This window comes from Molossus molossus, unplaced genomic scaffold (assembly GCF_014108415.1).
Source record: "Molossus molossus isolate mMolMol1 unplaced genomic scaffold, mMolMol1.p scaffold_m16_p_13, whole genome shotgun sequence".
Classification (NCBI taxonomy): Eukaryota; Metazoa; Chordata; class Mammalia; order Chiroptera; family Molossidae; genus Molossus; species Molossus molossus.
This window is the reverse complement of record NW_023425348.1, coordinates 48,865,417-48,871,967: the sequence shown is the minus strand read 5'-3', so window position 1 is coordinate 48,871,967 and position 6,551 is coordinate 48,865,417. Positions and strand designations below refer to the sequence as shown.

The 6,551-nt window shown below is 36.1% G+C and overlaps 1 pseudogene; it reads left to right on the top strand.

Annotated features, from left to right (window-relative positions):
* Positions 1-1,025: 1,025 nt before the first annotated feature.
* On the top strand, positions 1,026-1,925 carry LOC118628585 (annotated as a pseudogene).
* The last annotated feature ends 4,626 nt before the right edge of the window (positions 1,926-6,551 follow it).

Sequence of the window (6,551 nt, the reverse complement as noted above, 5' to 3'; positions counted from 1 at the left end):
TATTGATTTTAGAGAGAGAAGAAGGGAGAGGGAGAGAGAAACATCGATTGGCTAACCCTTACATGGCTTCTTCTGGGGACTGAGCCCAGAACCCAGACATGTGCCCTGATTGGAAATAGAACCAGTGACCTCTTTGTGCATGGGGTGATGCTCAACCAACTCAGCCACACTGGCCAGGGAGGAACCAAAGTTTTTATTCTATAGTTCCAATTAGAGATTATAATGACTAGAGTAGATGAGGAAATAGAGATAAAAAGGAAGTAGAAAGATCAAACAGGGATTTCCAAAAAGGATAATTAGAGCTGGCAGATTTGAGATCGGGACTGAAGGAGGAAGAAGAGTCACCATCAACTTTCAGATCACTATGTTCCAGTGTGGGAGAACGGTGTGATGACATAGTGAGGTAGCTGATCAGGAAGTGGGCAGGTGGTGGAAGAAGATAATGAGCCTTGGAGTGCTGTTGATGAGTTGAAAGGACTATACTTACATAGAGATTGTCTTCCAGATATTGAAAAAGTGGGAGCCAATTCTGGGCAGTAGTAGATCGGCTCACCAGGGTCCTAGTGATACATTGTCTTTAAAAAATGCAGATTTGCTAATTCACACATGGCCCCTTTTATTTCTTTAAATGGATATCTCAGTAAAATAATCTTTAGACTCATGGTGAGATATTTAATACATCCTTGAGAAATCTCAGACTATGTTACTTGGTAAAGCAAGACAATCTTGGAATTTTAATTGACAACAAAGGACCAATATGCTTCTAGATAGACCTGATGGAGCGTGGTTCCAATATAGTAACGATACAGTTATGGTAAGGTAATGTCTACACGTGGAGGTTAGCTTTTGGTAAATGTTGTATAGGTTGTGAGAAGAGGCAGATTGCATATTTTTCTAGCGTTTGTTAGGTGATAAGAAGGGAGGGAATCTAGTGGTAGAAAAGACTTAAAAAAAATTCATGGTCAATCCCCAGAATTAAATGTGATATTTTGTCCTCAGGGAATGACAGTCAACATGATGGCACAATGAATTCAACAGTTTTTAATCCAGACTCCTTCATTTTGGTGGGAATCCCAGGGATGGAACTGCCTCACATTAATCGGATTATGTTGTGGCTGTTGCAGGTAATGGTAGTCTTCTCTACCTCATCACTATGGACTGCAGCCTCCATGAACCCATGTTGTTTTTCCTCTCAATGGTGGCCTCATATTGTGCACAACATGTGTCCCCAAAATGCTTAGCATATTATGGTTGAAAGCTTAGAAAATCACATTTCCTGGCTGCCTCACCCAGTTGTTCTTCTCTTCAGCATTTTTCAGTACTCAGCCATCTTATTGGGTATGGCATTTGATTGCTACATTGCCATTTGCTCCCCCTTGGAATGCAGCAGTGTTTTGTCATCTAGAACAACTGTCAAGATCAAGGTGGGCATTGTTGGTTGGAGCTTTAGTGTCATTTTGCTGCTGTTTTCCTGGTGAAGAGTTTGCCCTTCTATAGGGCATGTATCATCCTTCACACATACTGTAAGCATATAGGGGTGGCCTGGCTCTCCTGTGCTAGTCTCTCCATTAATACCTGGTATGGCTGTGCCTCTAATGACTATTATCTCAGACTTGATCCTCAGTGATATTTCCTACACTCTCATTCTTTGTGCTGTTTTCCACCTTCCATCCATGGATGCTGCCAGAAAGCCATCAGCCCCTGGGGTCTCATGTCAGTGTAGTTCTCATATTCTACACACTAGCCTTATTCTCTGCCTTACACATTGTGTTGGCCACAATATCTCTCACACCTTTCACGTCATGTTTGCTAACCTTCATGTAGCACTCACTCTCTCCTGCACTGAATCCATCATTGATGGTGTAAAAATAAAGCAGATCAGGGGCAAGTTTGTCCTTCTATTCTTTCCTAAAGGGATGCAGTGACCTGAGGATAAGGACATGGAAAGATAGATTATGGAAAGTCAAGTAATTGTATTTATTTAATATAATTTATTTAAGTCAGACAGAGAAAATTAAATGCCATGTGATTTCATTTATATGTGGAATCTAAAGAACAAAATAAATAAATAAAAAAACAGAAACAGACTCATAGCATCAAACTAATGCTTGCCTGATGGGAAGGAGGTTGGAGGCTTGCTGAAAAAAAATGAAGAGATTCAGAAGTACAAATTGGTAGTTATACAATGGTCATGGGGATGTAAAGTATAGCATAAGAAATACAATCAATAATATTGTAATAACTGTGCATGATGTCAGATGGCTACTAAAATTATAGGAGGATCACTTTGTCAATTATATAATTGTTCAACCACTATACTGTACACCTGAAACTGATATAAAATAATATTGAATCCCAACTTTAATTGAAAAACAAATTTTAAAAAACTGCAATGACAACAACAAAATAGAATTTGTTATGTAAATAATCAACAGAAAGCCCTCCAATAATGCTTATAAATTTCAAGACTTAATTTTTGTTGGAGAAAATAATTGGTAGAATTACATAAAAAAAAGGTAAGGATTTTTCAAGTCCCCCAAAAATGATAGGCATCAGATAGAAATATCTTCATTTTCTACCATTAAAAACATAATTGCACAAAATTTGTACTTTTCTTTTGGTCCTTTTATTCCTGTTTGGATTTGGTTTTCTTAAAATGAAGAAAAAGCAAGTACTTAATTTATAGGCTTGTTGTAAGGTTAAATTTGCATAGAAAACTATCAGCACATAAATTGAATAATCATCAGTATGCTGAAAAGTCTAAATAAAACTCTACTCCCAATTCTTTCTCTGTCCTACATAGTTAACTCTCTGTTTAATAACTTCTCTTGACTATCCCATTGAAACCCCAAAATTCACATGAAACAAACAAAAAAAAAAACCACCTTTGCTCTTCCTTTCTTCATGATCAACACATTCTCTTGAATTCTCTACCTTAACTAAATGAACAAAATTCAACTAGTTTCTAAACAAAAATGGCAATAAATAGGTACATATCAATAATCACCTTAAATGGAAATGAACTGAATGCTCTGATAAAAAGACACAGAGTAGCTGATTGGATAAGAATGCATGACTCATCTATATGTTGTTTACAAGAGACCCACCTCACAACAAAAGACTCACATAGGTTGAAAGTGAAGGCATGGAAAAAAATTTTCCAAGCAAACGGAAAGCAAAAAACAAAAAAACAAAAAACCTGGGGTAGCAATACTCATATCTGATAAAATAGATTTCAAAATGAAGACCATAACTAGACACAAAGAAGACCACTACATAATATTGAAAGGATCTATCCAACAGGAAGATATAACCTTGATAAACATATATGCACCCAATTTAGGAGAACCAAAATATATTTAAAATCTTCTGGAGGACTCCAAAGGAGAAATTAATAGCAATACAATCATAGCAGGAGACTTCACTGGATAGATCCTCTAGACAAAAAATTAGCAAGGAAATAGAGACTCTAAATGAAGCACTAGACCAAATGGATTTAATAGATATCTACAGAGAATTACACCCCAAAACTGCAGAATTCACATTCTTCTCAAATGCACATGGGACATTCTCAAGGATAGATCATATGACAAGACACAAATTAAATCTCTACAAGTTCAAGAAGATTGAAATCATATCAAACATCTTGTCAGATCACAATGCCATAGAACTAGAAATCAATTGCAACAAAAACATGCAAAGACATTTGAACACATGGAGGCTAAATAGCATGTTATTAAACAATGAATGGGTTACTGAGGAGATCAAGGAAAAAATTAAAAACTTCCCGGAAACCAATGAAAATGAAGACACAACAACACAAAATCTATAGAATGCAGCAAAAGCAGTTCTGAGAGGGAAGTTCATAGCATTACAGGCCTACCTCAAGAAACAAGAAAAATTTCTAGTTGACTATCTAACCTCACAACTTAAAAAATTAGAAAGCAAACAAAAAGAAAACCCTAGAGCATGTAGAAGGAAGGAAATAGTAAAGATCAGAGCAGAAATAAATGACATAAAGAACAAAAAAAAAAAAAAAAAATTCAAAGGATCAATGAAACAAAGAGCTGGTTTTTTGAAAAGATAAACGAGATTGATGGACCCTTAGCTAGACTCACCAAGAAACAAAGAGAGAGAACCCAAATGCACAAAATCAGCAATGAAAGAGGAGAAGTAACAACTGACACCACAGAAATACAAAACATCATTAACAGCTACAATGGACAATTATATGGCAACAAATTCGACAATCTAAGAGAAATGGAAAAATTTCTAGAAACACACAGTCTCCCAAAACTGGATCGGGAAGAAATAGAAAACTTGAACAGACCAATGACAACTAAGGATATTGAAGAGGTAATCAAGACTTTCCAAACAAACAAAAGCCCAGACCCAGATGGCTTCACAGGGGAGTTTTACCAAACATTCAAAAAAGAACTAACACCCATTATCCTCAAACTATTTACAGAAATTCAAGAGAAAGGAAGACTTCCAAACTTGTTTTATGAGGCCAGAATGATTCTAATTCCAAAACCAGAAAAAGATACTACAAAGAAAGAAAACAACAGGCCAATATCCCTAATGAAAACAGACGCCAAAATCCTGAACAAAATACTAGCAAATCGAATCTGGCAATACTTCAAAAAATTATTCACCATGACCAAGTGGGATTCATCCCAGGGACGCAAGGCTGGTACAATATTCTCAAATCAATAAATGTGATACACCACATAAACAAAATAAACCACATGATCATATCAATAGATGCTGAAAAGGCACTCGACAAAATCCAGCATCCATTTCTGATAAAAATGCTCAGCAATGTGGGAATAGAGGGATCATACCTCGACATAATAAAGTCCATATATGAAAGACGTATAGCCAACATCATACTCAATGAGCAGAAACTAAAAACATTTCCCTTATGAGCAGGAACAAGACAGGGATGTCCACTTTCACCACTCTTATTTAACATTGTACTGGAAGTCTTAGCCACAGCAATCAGACAGGAAGAAAAATAAAAGGGATCCAAATTGGAAAGGAGGAAGTGAAATTGTCATTATATGCAGATGACATGATATTATATATAGAAAACCCTAAAACTCCATCAAAAATCTACTAGACTCAATAACTAAATTTGGCAAAGTAGCAGGATACAAAATTAACATCAAGAAATCGAAGGTATTCTTATACACCAATGATGAACTTACAAAAAGAGAAACTGAAAAAACGATCCCATTTACCATCGCGGCAAAAAAATTAAAATACCTAGGAATAAACTTAACCAAAAAAGTAAAGGACTTATTTGCAGAAAACTACAGGACATTGAATAAAGAAACAGAGGAAGATATAAAAAAGTGGAAGCACATACCTTGTTCATGGATTGGAAGAATTAACATTATTAAAATGTCCATATTACCCAAAGCAATCTATAGATTCAATGAAATCCCCATCAAAATACCAATGACATATTTCACATAACTAGAACAAATACTTCAAAAGTTCATATGAAACCAAAAAAGACCCCTAATAGCCACAGCAATCTTGAAAAAGAAGGACAAAGTAGGTAGGATCACAATACCAGATATCAGGTTATAGTACAAAGCGACTGTAATCAAAACAGTGTGGAACTGGCACAACAACAGGCATATAGACCAGTGGAACAGAATAGAGAACCCAGAAATGGACCCAAGGTAATATACTCAATTAATATTTGACAAAGTTGGCAAGAACATACAGTGGAGTAAAGACAGCCTTTTTAATAAATGGTGTTGGGAAAATTGGACAGCTACATGCAAAAAAAATGAAACTAGACCATCAACTTACACCCTACACAAGAATCAACTCAAAATGGATAAAAGACTTAAATGTGACCCGTGAATCCATAAAAATTCTAGAAGAAAATGTAGGCAACAAAATTCCAGACATCATATGCAGCAGAATTTTCACTGGTAAATCACCTAAGGCAACAGAAACAAAGGAAAAAATGAAAACATGGGACTACATCAAACTCAAAAGCTTCTGCACAGCGAAAGATACAATCATCAAAACAGAAAGGCTACCCACTGTATGGGAGAGCATAATTGCCTATGATATATCAGATAAGGGGTTAATTTCCAATATATAGAGAGTGCTCATACAACTCAACAAAAGGAAGACAAAGAACCCAATTAAAATATGGGCAGAGGAACTAAATAGACACCTCTCCAAACAGGACATACAAATGGCTAAGAGACAGATGAAGAAATGCTCAACATCACTAATCATCAGAGAGATGCAAATTAAAACAACAATGAGATATCACCTCACACCTGTCAGAATGGCCGCCATCAACAAATCATCAAACAACAAGTGTTGGCGAGGGTGTGGTGAAAAGGGGACTCTAGTGCACTGCTGGTGGGAATGCAGATTGGTGCAGCCACTATGGAAAACAATATGATGTTACCTCAAAAAATTAAAAATTGAACTGTCATTTGACCCCTTGATCCCGCTTCTAGGCATATACCCTAAGAAGCCTGAAACACCAATCAGAAAGAATATATGTACCCCCA